The following is a 21,236-nucleotide window of genomic DNA, read 5'->3' on the forward strand; positions in this document are numbered from 1 at the left end:
GCTCTGGGATTTGGGAGCGGTAGGGGAGAATTGCTAGTTGCTACCCAATACCCAGTACTCTCCTTTCCCTTACTAATGGCTCCTCAATTTCATTGTAGGCAATAATCTACTTAAGAGAAACAAAACAAGAAAACCAACGAACAAAGACTACATTTCGCATTCGCCTTTGCAGCTACAAGTTGTCATTCACCCAGCTCTGGATAATCAGGGTGAGCAAACGTTTTTGGAGGGGGCTTTTAGGAAAAATCTTTAAAGTGTAGCAGACAGCCGACAAGTGCCTTTTGCCCTTTACGCTCTGCCCTTCCTCATAGTTGGATTCTAGATGCAATGCTGGAGGTGGAGCAGCCTTTTGTAACTATGGTAACCATGAGGAAAGGTTTAAACAATAAAAAAGAAAAAAAATATTATCTCACTGGGGAAAAAAAGTCACAGAGATATCAACACTGACCTCACTATGCTATTGAATGGATGCCCACTACCACCTACCTCTCGTTACACAAGAAAAACACCCTCCTTTGTTTAAACCCCTATTTTCTGGGTCTCCTTAACCCATAACTCCATTTCATTCTTAACTGACACAGGAGCTTAAAGAACAAGATGCAGTCATTTGAGTCAATGGACTCCAGGTGTCTTTTGGCAAAGGAGACAGGTTTAGAGTAACTATTAGGGAGGAATTCCAGGTAGCCAAGATAATGGTGGGGGCATCAATCGGAATCTCCCAACATACCCCCCCAACAAACAATGTTGGCAACAACAACAACAAATCAAATAAAACTACATCAAACCCATGTCTTCAGCGTGAAAACAGAGGATGTCCCAGTTTCACATTAACTGGAAAGAGAAAACCACCCAACCCCAGCCAGCGGCCTCCCGCACCGCGACACAGCCTCCAGGAAATAGTCAGGTGGGGAACCGCGGAGCACAGACAAGGGGAGCTAGTGGTGAACCTGAGGAGACTGATTTCAAATCACGACCAGAAGGAGAAAGCTGCTGTGTTTGTGACAGTTTGTTACACAGCAACAGAAACCAACACAATGCTTTCCACGTACCGCGTAAGCTGGGCACTTGAAGCATCACCTGTGATCGCGAAGGACAGGCCCAGCAAGCCACAGCAGCCGGCCACCTCTCCGCCTCCACAGCAAGGCCAGCGGGTGCCTTTCTCCGAGCACGCTTTGACACCAGAAGGAGAGACGTCTATTTGCACAAGGCAATACCGACTAGCATGCTTTTCTTTCACTTGCAGTGAAAGCATTTCTAACTGATAAAGCAGACTTCCAAAAGCAGCATGAACAAGTTCTTATTTATTCACTGGCAAACATTTTTAAGGCATCTATAATGTTCCAGATAGGGAAAAAACCCAACCCACCAAAAATAAAATGGTAAAATCTTTGCCCTCAATGAGCCTAGTGTTGGACAGGGGCTGGGGAAGGGGAGCGGGAACAGACGGGCAATCAGGGTACCGCTGCAGTAGAGCGGCTGGGCTGTGACAGGCAGAAGCAGGTCTTGGGGAAGCTCAGAGAAAGGCCCCGTGCAGGCTTCGGGGCGGCCAGGCCGGAAGACGGCTGGGTCCGGAGGTCTGGTGTGGAACAGAATCACGAGGGCAGCGTGGCTCACTCAGGGGCAGTGGGGGAGGGAGCCCTGGCAGAGAGAGCAGAGGCCTGTCAGTAAGCCATCGACAGCCACCACAGTGCCTAGTGCGAGGCCCGGAACGTGCCAGATGCTCCAGGTGACAGAGAGGGGCAGGTTCTTATCATCACCCCACCCCCACCCCCACCCCAGTGGAGCAACGCGAGTGCTCCCTGCCGGCTAGGCTAGGGAGATGCCACGGACCCCGGCCACGCGGTTCTGAGGCCTGCTTTCCAGGTGAGCGCCTTGGCAGCTGCCCGACGGAACCACACCCAGAGAGCGGCTTCCCCACCGGACCATCTAGGCCGGATCCTCAGGGTCATCAGGAATGTGCTGGGCACAGGAATTACAGAAAAGAGAAACAGACCTGACAGGGAAGACAAGCCCTTCGGCCTCTGAAGTAGAATCTTGAGGCCCTCCGGCTCTCCAACCACGGCATCTCTCCCCCGCCTTGTGAGTCCTAGAGCCTCAGATTTCACTTGGAAATTGGAAAGCTCCTGTAAATCTCTTTTAAATAAACAAAGAAACAAATATGAAATGATAAACTGTGACTTCTGAAGTAGGGCCTCGAGGAAAACCCTGGAGGTAAAAGACTGGGGCAGATGTGACTGCAGGAAGTTGAGAGCAACAACAAATCTTATTCCATCCACTGACCTGTTCTGTCCTATTTGAGGAGTAAAGAATGTATGAAATGCTAAAAAAGGGAGCGGTAGCTTAGGGGCAGGGAACCCACACATCCTTCCTACCTCAGGGGCTTCTTATCCAGCCCCCCTCGTTTCCCCAGAGGAGGCTGGGAACCTTTCTTCATGGCAGCCTGTAAGGAGCTTGCCCCAAAGCCTAGCGTTTTGTTTTGTTCCCCCCCCCCCACCCCGCCCCAATTTTTAAATATGTCGGTTTTACTGAGGTTGAATAAATAATACGGCGACATTCACCCTTTTTTAGTGTCCAATTTGATGAGGCCTGACAAATATGCCCAGCAGTGTAACGACACCAGGAGGAAGACGTGGGGCACCGTCACCCCACAGACAGCGCTCCCTCCCGCCCCTCTGTAAACTCAGCCCCAGCCCCACCCCCCAACACAAGGACTGACTTAATTTCTGCCTCTATCCTTTTGCCTTTTCCAGAATGTCCTATAAATGGGATCACACCGCAGATAGCCTTGTGTGTCTGCCTTCTTGCACTTAGTATAACATAAGGCCAATTTTTTAAAAATATGTTTTTATTGATTTCAGAGAGAGGAAGGGAAAGGGAGAGACAGAAACATCCATGATGAGAGAGAATCATTGATCAGCTGCCTCCTGCACGCCACTTGCCCCCCACACCCTCCCGCCAGGGGATCCAGCCTGCAACCTGGGCATGTGCCCTGACGGAATCAAGCCATGACCTCCTGGTTCATAGGTTGACGCTCAACCACTGAGCCATGCCAGATGGGCACAAGGCCAATTTTTAAAAGCATTAATGTTGTCTGCCAAGGTCATCTTTCCTTGTGATCCAAGGCTAAGTGGGTGAGGATCAGTGTTCATGCTTGTCTTAACAAAGCCTCTGGAGTGTGACTATGGACACTAAGTCAAACTCACTGAATATCAAGCAATTTCACTTTGTACTCTGTCCTGATATGCTGGCTCAAGTTACACTTGTACAGTGCAAACAATAGCATAGCGAATTTACACATGAATATAGTTGTATTTATTAGCATTTAGAAATGCATAATTGCATCTTAATCATCTAAGAGCATTTTTATAGGCCTATACTACTGCCCTCAAGGAAATTGCAAAGATAATTAAAAAGACAGCATACAATTAAATCATAAGGTTTTATTGCTGAAAGGGGTTTTAGGAAACCATCTAGTCATAGCATCATAGAATTTCAGAGCTGGCAGTGACCTTCAAAGATTATGGGACCTGCCTGTCATCTTAGATGTCAATTTCCTCCAGGCGTGGCAAACTTCAAGAGCAATGAGTGATGTGAGTGTGTGAAGCCTGCCAGTAGACAGTGATGGAGACATTGCATCCCGAAACCCTTGAGATTGTCTTGAGAAATCTCTGATCCATAAAAATATCTTTTCCTTACTGACATGAAAGTGTCTTTCTAGTATGGTATCTAGAAGTTCCCTCTATGAGACCACATACTATTGTGTGAATTTGTCCAAAAATCTCCCTCTTTAGAAAGAACCATTCAACCCAATTCTTAAACTGCTTAATTATTCTTAAATATATCCTACATTTCACTCACATACTTATGCCCCCCAAAAATTGTTAGTTTGTACACAAAACCAGTAGTGACAGTCTGGAATTTAAAAAATGCCCAGGAGAAGAAAAACCCCCGGAAATGTGGGGGTTGGAGGGTGATACTGAAGTTCCTCATTATGTGAGACGGAAATTAGACCCATTTTTAGTTAAATGTTGAAAAAAGAAGGTTTCCTGGCCGGTGTAGCTCAGTGATTGAGCGTGACCTATGAACCCGGAGGTCACAGTTCGATTACTAGTCAGGGTACATTCCCAGGTTTAGGGCTCGATCCCCAGTAGGGGGTGTGCAAGAGGTAGCCGATCAGTGATTCTCTCTCGTCATTGTTGTTTCTATCCCTCTCTCCCTCTTCCTTCCTCTTTGAAATCAATAAAAATATATATTTTTTAAAGAAGGGTCAATACAGAAGACTACAGAACATGGAATCATTTCGTTTACATCTATAATATATGTGTTATCTGTATAATTTATGGTCTAAGTTTTTCACTTTGGGAAAGAACATGCAAAAATATGCCATGTCTTAGTTTCAGCTTGACAGTTTTCAAGGGGAATTTTTTGTTTCCCTGTCAAGTGTATAATATTTGTTCTTGTGTATACTACCTAATAGGGCTTCAAACACTTTCTAAAGGTGCTGGTAGGGTATTAAATTCTCAGCTTCTTTCCAAGACATGTATTTTGGGTATACTGCATACAAACTATACATAAATATTTTTTTTAAACACACAATAGAAAGGTTCTGAATGGTCTGATCAGTGTCCTGAGAGCATCTCCTACCTATCCCTCCCCATATTAAGGAGAGTTTCAAGAGACCAAAAATTTGGGTAAAATGAAGCACAAACTAGAGTAAGGGGTAGATTTCCAAGGCGTTATGAACATGCCTTCGGAAACTGAAATAAAGCACTTGTTGGAGACTCAGATGTACTGGTTTCTAAATTTTGAAAGCACTTTGAGGACATCTATGGCCATTTTTTACAATCTGTTTCTGGGACCTGCTGAAAGAACTGATTACTTGCTAATATGCCATAGTGCCCTCTTGTGGACATTCTGAGAACAGCATCCTAGTAAGGGAGGAGTTGCAGTAGTGCCCTCTTGTGGACATTCTCATGTGGACGAAAAGGGGCCACTTGCTAACCTAACTCAGGGAAGGCCCGCATTGCGGCTTTGCAAACTCAAAAGAGTCCTAAATGAACCACAAAGGATGGTCTGAAATCAAAACCTTTAATTTAAAAAAGCAGTTTATAGTGGGTAGTTATGTCCTGTATCTTTCCTGACAAAGATCAACTTTGGTCTTTACTGAGCCTATTGTCTTTTTGCATCTAACATAACATACCTGTGAAATGTCAGCTTGCAACTTCCTTTTCTCTGGACCCCTAAAGGCACAATTAATGGCACCAGGGCAGAAACCACACATTCCCTCATCGTTATTGTTATCATGTTAACTGTCGCCTGTTAACTATCCTGTGCCCACCTATGTAAAAGAAGCATGTGTCCATCATTTCACTTTTTATCCAGTCGCAGAGGTTTCCCCGCTTTGCTTTCTCCCACATCCCTAATTTATTACCAATGGATTTCATGTAACCCCCTTACGTCTCCTCGTTTGATGGAAATTTATAAAACAAAGTGAAAAGTTGCCATTTTTCAGAGCACTATCTCAATACATTGAGATTCTGCTTCCCAGCAATTGTTGACGGTTTGGCTCAAATAAACTCACAAAAATTCTTTACAGGTTTGAATTGGTTGTTTTGTTTTGTTTTTACCTTAACATTACTTAGCATAGTTGGCAGGATTCCAAAGCTGCTCACCCAGGACCACCCTGCATACCCGGTCTTAGTGCTAGGATCCAGCAAAGGGCCCGTTGAGCCTGCCGATTCCCTGCCCATTGGGTGAACTTGGATGAGTTGTCTCTTGGATCCAGGACCTTCCCTTGCTTTTGGTAGAAGGTCTGACTTTATCTAAGCTGTATTTTAAAATCCTCAAGGTGGAACTAAGGTTAAGAGTTAACAGAAACCAGGCTATAAGGTGAGACTGGAGGAAAAAATGGGTGCCTGGTTTTGATTTAGGCTTTTCAACTGGAATTGCTTTCTGAGAATCTGAGCAAAAACGTTCGCCATTTGAAAGAGAGCTGAGCTCCTTCAGCTCCAAAGATAAAGGGGCACATCCTCCCTCCTGCCTGATTCTCGGGTGTTCTTAGGCAACTAAGAATCTTTGTGGAGGTGTCAGAGGTTATTCCTCATGACATGCAGGAGACCCATAGGGAAGTCCCAACTCAACTGTAATCAACAGACTGGCTTGTCCAGGGGGCCCCCATAAGGTTTGGTCTGCCGGGGCCCAAGCCCTTCTAGTCGTTTTAGACAGCTGAGAGAGAAACTGATAAAAGGGTTGAATTGCAACTCGAAGGGTGAGAGCCTCATGGAGCTCAACCCATAAGCAGCACCCTTCAATGTACTACATAACACCCCTAGAAAATTTGCTCAGACTGTGCAGATATAAAAAAAAGAGAGAGAGAGATGGGAAATTGCACCTCTAAGGTTGATAAATCCCCAAGAATCCCAGCCCCCGTTAATACTCCAGCAGGGTACATGTACAATTCATACAGAATTTCAACTTGAAAGTATCTACAAAAATGGGAAAATTTAAAAATGATATCAGTTTTAATGGCCAAAGTGGGGAACTTTCGACATCTCCAAACTGATTTTTCTGTGCGCTCAATTAGAAAAAGCCATTAGGACGAATCCCCTACTAAGGTACTGTTCTCAGAATGCCCACAAGAGGGCGCCATTGTGCCTAATCCCTTACTAAGGTGTTGTTCTCAGAATGCCCTCAAGACTGAATCCAGTCTGCAGGCAGAAGCGGTCTCTGGAGGCTTTGAGTCTTTGCCTGATCTAGTTAGTCAGAAACAGCGTTTGACATTGTCCTGCACTAGAGATTGAGAGATGTAGCAGATCTTTCTAATACACAGTCACTAATCCAAACAGTCAAAATGGGGAGACAAAAAAACAACCCCCAAATGAAAGAACCAGAGAATTCTCCAGAAGAGATTAATGAAATGGAGATAAGAAACTTATCTGATACAGAGTTCAGAATAATGACAGTAAATATGCTCAACAGCATGAGAAAAGATACAGTAACTATGAAAAAAAAGCAGTTGGAAATAAAGAATGACATAGCGCTAATAAAGAACACATTGGAAGGGATACACAGCCGATTAGGGGAAGCTGAGGATCAGATCAGTGAATTAGAAGACAGGGTAAAAAAAATCACTCAATCGGAGAACCCAAAAGAAAAAACAATTTAAAAACAGGAGGACAGCTTAAGGGAGCTGTGGGACAAGGTTTTATTTTCAGCCTCACCCAGCACCCTAACTCACCCACGTCCGTCTCCCTTCCTTAATCATTAAGCTCTCAGGACAATGAGGTCTGGTCAGCATCCAATAGTCTTAGGAACAAGATCTTGGGTCTATCGACCATAGAGACAGAGTTTTCCATCAAACTAAGGATAATATCTCAGTTGTGTTTCAGCTCCAACGCAGGAAAGTGGAATGACCCCACTGAACAAATTCTTGTGAAATTAGACAGAACAATGCCATGGCTGACATCAGGACCAGAAGCGATGGTCAATGATCCCCACCCTAGCACCCACCAGTCAGCAGAGACAATGACCCTAACTCCTTCAGGCATCATGAGTAATGCTTTCCCTATATAATCCATTCCCTGGAAGCCATCAGGGAGCCAGGTCTTTACGCATTAGCTCTCCTGTTACCCAGGGCATGGCCCCATCTCCTCCACTAACAAACCCTCTCTTTCTTGGTTGTAAACTCTTGTTTGTGTCTTACAGGGCTTTGGTGCACACAGGCAAATGGGCCTCTTCCGTCTGGTAATGATGCTCTAAACATGGTTTTCTCCAAGTACATCGTCACTGAAGCACCAACTCAGATAACAGAATTAGTCATTAACTTTTCAGGCAGCCTTTACATTTTCTTTATGTAGTGTTTTCTATACTCATCGTAATATTGTGCCATTTTTATCAACTAGTTAAGATTTCATTGTATAAACAGTAGCTGAATATATTCTTGTCAAAGATAATCATTCCTTTAAAAGGTTTCTTTGTCAGGTATTCATTAAAGTAGGTTTCACATCAAAATGATAGTCACGAATAGAAGGCAAACATCTTACCCATCTGGCAGGCTTTTTAAAAAAATTTAATTTTATTAGCACTGTATCAAATCCTCAGCCTATATTATGTGTGCTTAACAGCACAAAGATGTGTTTTATGAATGCACACAATTGGTGGGCATGCAAAATGGAATAATCTGTGTATCGTATAAAAATATAGGAAACCACAATAGAGAAGATGTTCATGGATGCAGCAGAAATTATTACTGCTCTTTGCACTAATGCTATGCTTTGTAAACAGTGCTTTTACTTTCTTAACATTGGTCTTCAGAAAGTCACTGTGTGATGAAAAAGGTTTCTTCCAGCTGATGTTCCCCCTCCAGGCTGCATGGAGCACTGCCCCCTGCTTCAGGCGGGAGGCCACGGGAATAAATCAAGCGCGGCCACACTTCCTCAGGTCGGACCTGTGAACGCTGCGAGCGTTGTAATGGGGAGTGTAGGGGACACAGAACCTCACAGAAGTGCCCACACAAAGAGCGGCCCTTCTTCAGGGGCACGGCTGCCCCGTTTTGTCTCATGTCAGCCGAAACCGGTGTGGCTCAGTGGACAGAGCGTCGGCCTGAGGACTGAAGGGTCCCAGGTTCGATTCCGGTCAAGGGCATGTACCTTGGTTGCAGGCACAACCCCAGTGGGAGGTGTGCAGGAGGCAGCTGGTCGATGTTTCTAACTCTCTATCCCTCTCAATTCCTCTCTGTAAAAAATCAATAAAATATATTTTTTAAAAAAAACAGTTCACAACCTTCTCTGGTTTTCCAGGCACAACGTTTTTAACCTAAACCTGATGGGATGGGGTGATTTTTTTTGGAGGGCCATTGGATTTCTGGACAGTGAGGGGGGAATAGAAAAGGGCACACGTGAAGGTCACAGCTGTAAATATCTGAGTTCTCAGGAGTAAACGTGAGAATAGACCCTGGCAGTCACTAAATTAATGCCAGCATAAAAAACCCACATTCCCAGGTTACTTCATAGGAGAGACCCATATTTGTCCTGGGGGCTCAGTGGTGGGGGTCAGGGAGGGGTAAGTCATGAACCCCACATGCCATGCCTTATGCTTTGTGGGGAGTCCCGAGAGAAACCAGCGGGGGACTGCTGCTGAGGAAGCCCCGCCCACTGCGCTGACCTCTGGAGACCCCGACCGGCTTGACTGTGCGTGTATCAATCACAACTGTGTGCAGCGCTGCAGCTGTTTGTTGGGAGTTGATAAGTGAACTTTGGAGTTGTTTGCTTAAAACATTTTGGGGTATATCTTTCAGAATTCCATTCAGCCCCAGTGGCATATTCTTTTCTATGTCCTGGGTACTATCAATCCTCATCCTTTGAGGGGAGATTTTGTTTCATTCTATTTTTTGTATGTAGTTTTTTTACTGTGGTAAAATACACGTAACCTAAAAACACATACCATTACCATTTCAAAGTGCACATTTCAGTGGTGTCTCGCACATTCACAATGTTCTGCAGCCATCACCACGATCTAGTTCCAGAACATAGGCCCCACTCTAACAGGAAGCTCCCCACTCATTAAGCAGTCACTCCACAGGACCCTCCTCCAGCCCCTGGCAACCAATAATCTGCTTCCTGTTTCCATGGATATTTCACACAAAGGGAACCCTCCAATATGTGTTGTTTCTATGTCTGGTTTCTTTCCCATCATGTTTTCAAGGATCACCCACATTGACTTTGAAGCAACAGGAACTCATGGAGCCCAGGCCCACCATGCACTGATAATTCTCGCTGGTTAAGTGGAATACCAGTTATGACTGCCAGGGGGCACTGCGGGCCAGGTAAGTGTTCTTTCCATTCTAGTGTTGCAAACTATAGAGGCTTATGAGGATCTTACTTCAGTGAAGGACGGTTATTGAAGGCAACATATTCCTGTCTCCTTACCTGCTGCCACCTTCTGGAGTCAGTGTCTCAGCTAGCTCAAGGGCCATCGGAGTGCTGCACAAAGAAGGCACCCAGCGCACGCGTGTGAAAGGGAACCCTTGTGATGTATACTCCCAGAGACATCAAGGACCAGGCTTTCATAGGAAGATGTATTCACTTGGTTTGTATTCGTGATCACGCAGTCATTCCAAGCATTGGGTACCCATCCACTGCAGCTTTACTCCAGGACACTCAGAGCACAGTTCTAGGAACTGTGAGTCCTGGTGTGCCGGAAAGGAAGGTGAACTTACTTATCAAGGTCACATAGTAGTTCCCCCTTCTAATCAGTAAAAACCAACTGCTTCCTTTTTATTGCTTTGTAAGATCTGCAGGTGGTGTGTGACAGTGCCTTGTCTCCCAGGGTCACAGTAATACAGAATTAGTCACTTGTATTTTCCTTCCCAAGTCAGGAATCTGTGTGCTTCACATCACTCTAAACCCTGAGCTGGGATCCCCAAGAACCCATTTGGAAAAATATTAGTCTAGGAAAATAAAGAATGAGTGAAAAAAAAAACAGTTTGATGAAAAAAGAATGGTCTTAATCTATTTTATGAAGAGTTTGATAAATGTTCACCATATTCTCCTATTTACAGTCAATTTTAAGGCACTATGAATTTTATTATCTACTAAAATAAACCACTGCTAAGAAGACATATAATTACAGAGATATTATTTCTAGAGTTTTTGCTTTTAAAAGAAAATACTCAGAGTCATGCAACCAAAGAAGTAGAACCCTCTTTTTATCAAGCCTAGTGAGAATGCTGCCATTCTAGGTTCTTCTTATGCCATCTAGTGGGGGACTAAATGGTTTTATCTGAGTTTTGTGTCGATGATTTACCATCAATTTTTCCAGTGCCTCACTTGTAGCAAATCAACTACATTATACCTTGTACATGGTTCGTGTCAAAGTATATGTCAAAAATACAACTGAAGCACAAAACAAAGGGCTAACCCTGCCTTATGTTACCAATAACTTTATGACAGGCTATGCTCAAGTTTCCAACTCCCATCACTAGTAACACCAATGAAAGAGTTCATACCTAAAATATAGGCCATTTCTGCTATTGGTAAATTATTACATTATGGTATGGTGACACGTACTGATTTATTCAGTCAAGGATATCCTAAGGACAGATTTCTAGATTGTAAATAGAATGTAAGGCCTTTTCTCATGCTGTTTCCCGTCATTCTTCTCCTCTGCCCTTTCCTCTTCTCTGCATGGTGAAATCATACTCATCGTTCCAGAGTCCTCTAACATGTCCTCTGTGAACCTGGCTTTTGTCACAGTCTGCCTGCATAACACACAAACACCACTAATTGGTCCCTCCTCATTGCATTTAGAGTGCTTTGCTCTCCACTTGAGTTAGCACATTAACGCACATGATGGTTTTCACAGAGCTGCTTGAGGACAAGTGCTGTGCCATCTTCACCTTTGGATAAGAAAGAAAGGAGAGAGAGAGAGGAAGAGAGAGAAAGGGAGAGAGGGAGGGAAGGAGGGAGAGAGAGGGAGGGAGGAAGGTCTCTATATAGTGTATGATGAGCTTCCCCTTCCTGATCCTTCCCCCCTTTGTCTGCAGCCCCTTCTCCCCTAAGGCTAGAGATAGAAAACTCAGGAGACAAACCATCTCACAGCTGGGGATCTGGCTCAATCCCACTCAGGCAGCTCATGGAGAGCAGGGAAGGTCACAAAGGACTCAGGTGCTAATAGTGACAGCTCAGTTGGAATTGAAGGGGAAAACTGTAGGGCTTCCCCTTTGCATGCATATTCATATGCAAAGCCTGTCCCTTGAGTCCAGCTCCGGGTACCTGACCTTACTGACCTCGGATCAATACTAGGGCTCCTCCCATGATCATATTCCAGAAGAAATGGCCACCACCCCTGTGGACCATGGGAAGAACCATCAGCAACTGACCACCCCGCCTGAGAGAGCAGCTTCTCCAAACTACAGCACTGACAGGTGCTTGGTCCTGGTGGAAAACATTACAATAGCCCATTCTGTTAAAGGGGCACATCCAAGTGTCAGAACATTATATTAAGCAAAATCTGCCTCCCTCTAACTTTCCTTGGACCTACTATCCTCTTTTGAGCAATGTAGAGCCACGCGAGACCTTCCTTCCTCACGGCAGACCTACAGATATCTGAGGAGAGCCGCCGTTTCTCACACCCTGGAGTCATGAATGACCCGTGGTTCATCAATTCTCCTATGCAAGTACAGTAACCAAAAATGGTCCTAATACTGCAGGGAGACTCTTGTTTGGCATAGCCATACAACACTCAACTGAGTTGTACTCCTTCTTCTTCCCGTCTCTCAACAAATATTTCTCTTATTTCTGAGACACATTTAAAATTAATCCTTTCTCTTCACACCCAGAACCGCCACCTCCTTTAACTACCCTAAAATTACCTCTTACATTATTCCTATTTAAAATGCCCCTTTTATAGCTACCTGTGATTTTTTTCCCACCGGGTTCAAGTTTCTTGATTTTACTGTTACCATCTGACCCCGATCATTATTTTTACTGCTTCCTGATTTTCTTGTTCACCTTTCTCCTCCACAACTTTGTTCCCGGGCACCTGTACTGAGTACACTGCTGATCTCACACTGAACTTTGAAATGTTCAGCCCATTTTCCTTGTTTCCTCTTCTAGAAGTCCCTTTTATATAACCACTTTATGTTTATACATGCACACATACACACACAATCCAAGTGATATTTTCTCCTCCAAAGTTCTCAAGTATCCCCATTTCAGTGCTTTGTTCTCATTCTCTGACTTTCTCTGAATTAAGTACTAGTGTTAAGGATAAACTGTTAGTACCAAAATCATAGCTTACAATGTTTCATGAAAATAATATGCCCTATATAATTATGTAAAATCTATAGAACTTGAAGTACATTGGAAATAACACTTGAAATAATATTGGTTGACAATCACTTCACTGAAAGATGTATCTTATCATGTTGATCATTCAAATGATGTGTAATGCTCTCATTAGAATATTTGTCACAGTCCTAACCAGTTTGGCTCAGTGGATAGAGTGTCGGCCTGCAGACTGAAGGGTCCCAGGTTCAATCCTGGTCAAGGGCATGTGCCTTGGTTGCGGGCACATCCCCAGTAGGGGGTGTGCAGGAGGCAGCTGATCGATGTTTCTCTCTCATCGATGTTTCTAACTCTCTATCCCTCTCCCTTCCTCTCTGTAAAAAAATCAATAAAATATATTTAAAAAAAGAAGAAGAATATTTGTCACACAGGACTCACACCTAGCTCTACTCATTGTGAGGAAGCCTAAAATTCAGGTCTCTGAGCTTTGATGAAAATCTCCTGGAGCTCCGATTTTAAAAGATGATATCAAGTTAGATATGCAGTACTGAGTGAGCATTTGCTATCTATATCTGGACATAAGCCAAGTTGAAAAACAACAACTCACATTTACCCTGCCAGAGGGGCTCAGTTGGTTGAGCAGCATCCTGTGCACCAAAGGGTTGAGGGTTTGATTCCCAGTCAGGGCACATATCTGGTTTGTGATCCCTGTTTGGGGCACATACAGAAGGCAACCAATCAATGTTTCTTTCTCTCTCTCTCTCTCTCTCTCTCTCTCTCTCTCTCTCTCTCTTTCTCTCTCTCCACTCAGGTGAGGATTAAAAGCAACAGCAACAACAATAAACAAAACATCTGAATGTAGATATAAATTCTGATATACAATATCATAATGTTGAGTCACCAGAATTCCTTTGCTTATATTTACACAACATTTCTACTGAAGAAGCTTAAAGTCCTCCTTAGATGTTATCTTTAGAGCCCTCACAGCATTCTCTTTAAGCACACAGAAACCAGAACAGTCCTTTAAGTGGAGGCAGCGGCGCCTTCCCCTGGGCCATTCCTCTTGACAGACTGATGGTTTGCCTTAGGTCAAGGTCACACATAAGGTGTGCCAAGAAAAGAATTCTAGTTTAATGATCCACCCAGGAGACCTGGCTGACTTCCATAAGTACAAAGTCAGCCCTAAGACACTGCAGAGTAGGACACTGACTAAGGCACGGTCTACATAAACTCACTGTTTTCTGATAAAACATTTCTGGAAGAAGAATACCAACATACAAGTAACATATGAATGCTATTCACATGGTCATGATCTCTCAGGCCTCATCCTTTCTTGATATCATGATAGCAGACTAGCTTGGCCAGCAAGCCCTAATGGATTTATTCCCTTGCCCCAACCTGCTTTTCAGTTCCTGCCCTAGACCCTGTCCTCATTCTTTTCTTTTTTAAAATTTACTCTTTATTGTTAATGTTTCTAATAGGCAACTAGTTCGCCTGCTGTTGCCCCTCTCCTGGAATTAAAAAAAAAAAGCCAGTAAATTCACACACTAAGCTTCTTTAACCCCACAAATCAGTGGGCTTTGAAAACAGTCATGCTAGACAGTGACTTTGTTGAGCAGCAGCCTTCACCTACCCTGACACCCCATGGGAAGGGTAAGCCACCTCTTGGGCGTCTTCTGCAGGGTTTTCTCTGTCTTCCTTAAGGTCACAGGTGGGAAGGGGCCCTTTGTTTTTCTGAGTCCATTTCCCATTTCTAGTGCCTCTGGTTGGATCTTCCTCTTCTTCCCTCCTGTCCTGTATCCTCAGAGATTTCCTGGAAATACCCTGGATTGCTGGAACCTTCTACCCTCTCTGCTCTAGACTTCTGAAGATGTACCCTCATCTTACCATTCCATCCATTTGGACTGAGCCTTTCCTTGGACTACCAATGTTTACCCAGAGTGGGTCTCACTTTGCTCTGCTCTTATTAGAACTTGCTCTCCGAAAGCTAACCTTCTTTATACATACTGCAGCCACCATTCCCAGTTGCTCCACGTTCCTATTAGTTTCTTACCAATCCCCTCTTTCTCTTGATTGACTGCCTCTTCCTCCTTGCTCCCCACATGCCTTGTGGCCATTGCCATAAACGGGTGTTCTATTCCCTGCTGATGACCATATTGACACTGCCTTCCTCTTCATATCCTTGCTTTCCTTTTAGATTGTCACCCAGCCTGTGCGCAGCGGGCTGTTCATGCACAGCAAGTGGTTCTTCCCTAACCAGAAGCATTAAAACCAAAACACAAACAAACAACCATGGCTAGGACAGATCTGCTTCAGGATGAGGTTCATAATTCAGTTCTATCAGCCTGACATGTTGACCTGGGTCACTCAACTGCCTGGATTTGGGACACTGTCTCCCAGAACTTACAAGTTCCCTGCTTAAGAACTGCTTCTTAACTGGGAAAAACAATTTGCAAAATATATTTCTGATAAATGATTTTTATCCAGGATATACAAAGAATTACAGCTTAATAAGGCAAACAACCCAATTACAAAATGGACAAAAGAAATGAACAGATTTCACAAAAGAATATAATCAAATAGAATAGAAATAAATTTTTTTAAAAGATGCTACAGCATTAGTCATTAGGGAAATGCAAATTAAAACCAAAATGAGATACCACTATACATGTGTCAGAATGCCCAAGTTAAAAGGACAACATCAGCCCTAACCGGTTTGGCTCAGTGGATAGAGTGTCGGCCTGGGAACTGAAAGGTCCCAGGTTCGATTCTGGTCAAGGGCATGTACCTTGGTTGTGGGTACATCCCAGGTAGGAGGTGTGCAGGAGGCAGCTGATCGATGTTTCTCTCTCATCGATGTTTCTAACTCTCTACCCCTCTCCCTTCCTCTCTGTAAAAAATCAATAAAATATATTTAAAAAAAAGAAAGGACAACATCAGGTCTTGTCTGTTAGCATTCAGGCTAGTGTCACATGCATTCTGCTAAAAGTCAATACTTAATTAAGGGTAGTTTCCTGACACCTAATGATGGAATAATGTTTAATTGTAAGCAATTCCTTAAAGTCACTCATTTTTAAAATAAATTTTGTTGATTTTTAGAGAGAGAGAGGAAGGGAGAGAGAAACATCAATCTGCTGCCTCCTGCACACCCCCTACTGGGAATCGAGCCTGCACCCCGGGCATTTGCCCTGACCAGGAATCGAACCAGCAACCTTTCTGCACACCAGAAGACACCCAAACAACTGAGCCACACTGACCAGGGCTGAAGTCACTCATTTCTAAGAGAACTTGAGTTATCTTTCTATTTTTCATATAACAATATTTCAGTTAATAGATCAAACAGCATTACATTTCACCAGTTAAACCTTAAGCTCTTTTCATTAAAGACAAATTTGCACAGCATTATCCTGCTGTGGTTAAAAGATTTTGCTAATGCCTGAACCGGAGGCACACGGTAGTCTGTTGCATAGTTAACTCTAGTGAGCAAGGCTGAAATGTCATGTTTAAGCCTCATGGACTCTGGCTGCCTGTGGCCTGGGTTCACATCCGGTTCCCGGTCTCAGTTTTGCAAGCTTTATAATCTACTTAGCTTCTCTGACTCAATTTCCTCCTGTTTAGAATAGACATAATAATAGCCCGTCACGTGCACTAAAGATTAATGGAGTTTATGTAGCTAAAGTTCCTGGAACAGTGCCTGGAGCACAGTAAACACCACGTGAGTTATTAAGGCAGATCAGTGGCTCAGCCCTGGGTAGTCTTATTGCTGTATCTCTCCCCTAAGTCCTTTTAATTCTTTATGACATCTCTGGTCAAAGCACTGTGCTCCCCCACGATCAAGTTTCTGTCCAGAGAGAGCAGAATCGCAGTGTCATATAACAGACGATAAGCCTCCCTGGCCTATCACCTTCCCGATCTCCGGTGACTTCCCATTGCAGTTATTTCTCCATTAGCAACATCCTTATGGTTTAAGTGTCATCAGCAGGATCTTATAATACCCCAAGCATCCACTCTATATAGCATTTGGCATATAAAGAGAAGCAAATTAATAGCGATATTAACTAACTCCTAAAAGACTAAATAAAGAAAAAGGTTTAGTCCCAGATTTGGAGGAAGAAGCAGCAGATGGCAGCTGAGGTGTCTACCTGAGCTCCTCAGGCACAGGATGGAAGGAGAACCCCTGATTTCTCCCGGTGACTTGTTTCCAGAGATGCCTGCCAGTGTTTCTCCATTTCTTGGCGCGCTTCTGTAAAATGTCGATTCCTAGGGCTCACCCATGCAAAAAAGGTTTTGTGGGGTGGAGGAGACCTAGCATTTCCATTTATAACATGTTCCCCCTCCCCCCATGTTATTCTAATGCCCTCAGCTCACCTGCTGCTGCCTCATTTCTCAGAGCGATAAGCAGGACACAAGGTGTTGGTCCCAGAATTTGGGATAAGAGGAGGCCTTACAGGCTATCCATGGTGCCTCCCCTTCATCCACAGGACAAGGAGGTCCATAGGTAGAAGCCGAAGGACTAGCCCAGGGTCATTCGGATTGAATAATTGAATAACCTGCTGAGAGGTTCCGGATCTAAAGAATTGCTTACCCACAAAACCTATCTAAAGTGCAAGTTATTTGTTTTGCTAACACACAGCATCTCCCAAAATATCAAGGCAAGACAATAATGTTCTGTTTTAAAAGACTGCCATTGGCACACATATATCTACATAATTCAAACATCCATAACTAGTATATCTTGGGAGTTTTCTAATTAGCTTTCTTTTCTTTTTAAAAATCAACATCATTTTATGCTCTCTTGGTTTCTGTATATTAGAATTTCAGGAAGACTCAGTTCAGGATTAGGGGTCTGTCTTTTTATTTTATTTTACTTTTAATATATTTTATTGATTTTTTTTTTTTTTTTACAGAGAGGAAGGGAGAGGGATAGAGAGTTAGAAACATCAATGAGAGACAAACATTGATCAGCTGCCTCCTACACACCCCCCACTGGGGATGTGCCTACAGCCAAGATACATGCCCCGGACCGGAATCGAACCTGGGACCCTTCAGTCCGCAGGCCGATGCTCTATCCACTGAGCCAAACCGGTCAGGGCAGGGGTCTGTCTTTTTTAAAAAAATATCTTTGTTGAAATATGATTCACATATCATTAAATTCACCCATTAAAAAAAATAAAATAAAAAAATGAATTCACCCATTAAAGTGTACAATTCAATGATTTCTAGTGTATCCACAAAGTTGTGCAATAATCACAATATAAGTTGACAACATTTTCAACCTCTCAAAACGAAATCCCATATCCACTGTCACACCCATTTCTCCCCAGCCTATCCCATGCTCCCAACCCTACCACTGCTACTATCTTCTAAGAAACCACTAATAATATGAAACATTTGTTCATGTGCTTATTGGTTATTTTATCTTCTTTGGAGAAATGTTTATTCAAGTCCTTTGCCCATTTTTAAATTGAGTGTATTATTCTTTATATTCTGGAAACTAACCTTTAGCAGATACAGAATGTTAAAACATTTCCTCTCATTCTGTAAGCTGTCCTTTTACTTTTTGTTAATAGTCATTGATGCATAAAAGGTTTCAATTTTGATGAAGGCCAATTTACTTTTTTTCTTTTGTTGCCTGTGCCTTCGGTGTCATATTTAAGAAATTACTGCCTAATTCAAAGTCACAAATGTACACTTATGCTTCCTCCTAAGAGTTTTATCATTCTAGTGCCTTTATTCATATCTTTGGTCCACTTGGAGTTAATTTTATAGATGTGTGAGGAAAAGATCCATATTCATTCTTTTGTATGTGAATACTCAGGTGTCCCAGGACCATTCATTGAACTTTGTGTATTCTAATTCAACATTTTTCCCAGATTATATCATAGGTGAAGTTAGTTATTCCATGTTGAATCCCATCAGAAGATATTATCTGGAAGAACCATCATTACAGATAAGAAACATAACTATGCATTTAGCATGATGACTACTGGATACCTCCAGTATACAATCATATTTTTCTTTGTGACTAGAAAATCATCTGTGTGGTATTAATCTGGCATATAGGAATGGCTAGTTATGCAAGACTCTTCTCTTAAGGATTTTAGCAAATAGTACGTTTACTACTTATCATCATCAAATTAGGCATATGTTGTCTGGTCTACAAAATGAATAACTAAGACCAGATAGTCTTAAATATCACTTTCCGTTCTAATATTTTATTCTCTTAGTCTAAATGTTGACTTTATTTGCATCAATCCATATGTTATTTTCTTCTCCAGTAATAAAACGAGACTATTACTTCAAATGATTAAGGGAGTGGTCATACAACCCCAGGAAGAGGGTGCAATCCTTTGGTGAATTTTTCTTTTCCTAATACAAGCAAAAGTTTATTTAGAAAGTCACAGACACAGAAGTGAGCCAGTTGGGCTGCATGGGCTCAGGAAACAAGTTACAGAGGCGAAATAAGGGCCCTTGGAGCTTAGGAGAAAGAAAGCAAAGGTCTGCACCTTGAAAGAAGAAAAGGGGAATGAAAGGCACAGGTGTGCTCCAGAGAGAGAGCCAACCCTTTAGTGGATATTTTAAGGAGATGTACTATTTGCTCTCCAATATTTGTTTAGTCCTCCTGTTATTTCATTGTGCTGCTCATGAGACTGATAGAACAGCCTTAGTTAGGGAGTTTCACATTTTAATGTCATGGCCCTAAACATCTGTGACACCAAGTCCAACCTCTGGAGAAATGTGAAAAGCTGCCTTTTACAGAAGTCAGCATTATGACTATGGAGATTTTGTTGGGATTTTCCTGAAGCCTTGGGAATGTATTAAGGGAAGAAGAATGGAGAAGACTAAAGAGAGACAAAACTGCTGTTTCTAAGAATCTAAACGGCTCAGATCTAAACGTAGGAAAGCAGAACTAGTCTTTGTAGAATTAAGACCAATGGATGGACTTATAAGGGCAGACAGATCTGAGGTCAATGTAAAGAAGCTCTCTCTCAAATCCAAGCTGTCCAGGAGAAAGCAGGCTGCTGCCTTGGGAAGCAGACAGCTCCCACCCTGGACGGGTCTCAACAGAGGCTAGTGGGCCACCATTTGGGAATGCTATGGATAATACTCCTGCATTGGGTCAAAAGTGGGACTAAATAATACCTATACTCTTTCTACACTTAGAGACCTGGGAGTCATCCATGCCTTGTTCTTCCACATTATTGAATTCTACTTGTCATTCCACCTCCTCAACATCTCTCACATTTGTCCATTTTCATTTTTAGCTCTGCAGCCACTAGGGCTAAAATCTCCTAGTAATCCTCTGCATGAATTTCACACTCAAGGCCAACTTTACTCAAGTCGTTGCTCCTGCCTCCTTCTTCATTCTGAATGTCAACTCTCCTCCTCAGGAAAGCCTCTTCTTACCCAGCCAAGCAGAATTTTTAACTACCTCCATTGAAGAACAAAAAATACTTTGTACACACTTCCATTATGCACTTATCATCCTATATTGCAGTTTTGTGTTTACACATCTGGCTCCCTACTTAGATGATAACCTCCACGAGGGCAAGGACCATGCTTTATCTTTGTATTAGCAGAATCTAGAGAAGCATTTCCTATAAACATTGCTCAACAAATATTTGGTGAGTAAATAAATCAATGAATGGAATGAATCACCGGGATTTCACTATTGCATTCAGCTGATTTTTTTGTAGCAAGACTTTCTTGATTTCTATTAACAGTTCTTTTAATCATATGACTGGCATCTTTGGGGATGAGACTGGAGTGCTTGGTGACTGATACCAGTATTTTTATATCTAGAGTAGTACTTCTTAGCTTTAAATTTTTATTTTTTATTGAATTTATTGGGGTGACATTGGTTAATAAAATTATATTGGTTTCGCCCTAACCGGTTTGGCTCAGTGGATAGAGCGTCGGTCTGTGGGTCCCAGGTTCGATTCCGGTCAAAGGCATGTACCTTGGTTGCAGGCACATCCCCAGTGGGGAGTGTGCAGGAGGCAGCTGATCAATGTTTCTCTCTCATCGATGTTTCTAACTCTCTATCCCTCTCCCTTCCTCTCTGTAAAAAAATTAATAAAATATATATTTTTAAGAATTATATTGGTTTCAAGTGTACAGTTCTGTAATATGTCATCTGTATATTGCATTGTGTGTTAACCAAAGTCAAGTCTCCTTCTGTCACCATTTATCCCCCCTTCACCCTCTTCTACCTTCCCCCACCCCATAGCTTTAAATTTTTTGTTCCCCATTTCTTCCTCTGAGAGGATGCTTTTACTACAGATGACTAAAAGTGTTGATTACAATAGTAAAAGGAAAGTGAAAAGTTATTGCCATCAGTTTTGGCTCTCAGAAGATCCCACCTGAACACTTCATTAATATTGATGAGAAAGAAGATAAAACAGGAAGTACAAAGGATACCATTTGATTGACAGGAGGAAGAATAGGAAA

Source organism: Cnephaeus nilssonii, assembly GCF_951640355.1.
Source record: "Cnephaeus nilssonii genome assembly, chromosome: 10".
NCBI lineage: Eukaryota > Metazoa > Chordata > Mammalia > Chiroptera > Vespertilionidae > Cnephaeus > Cnephaeus nilssonii.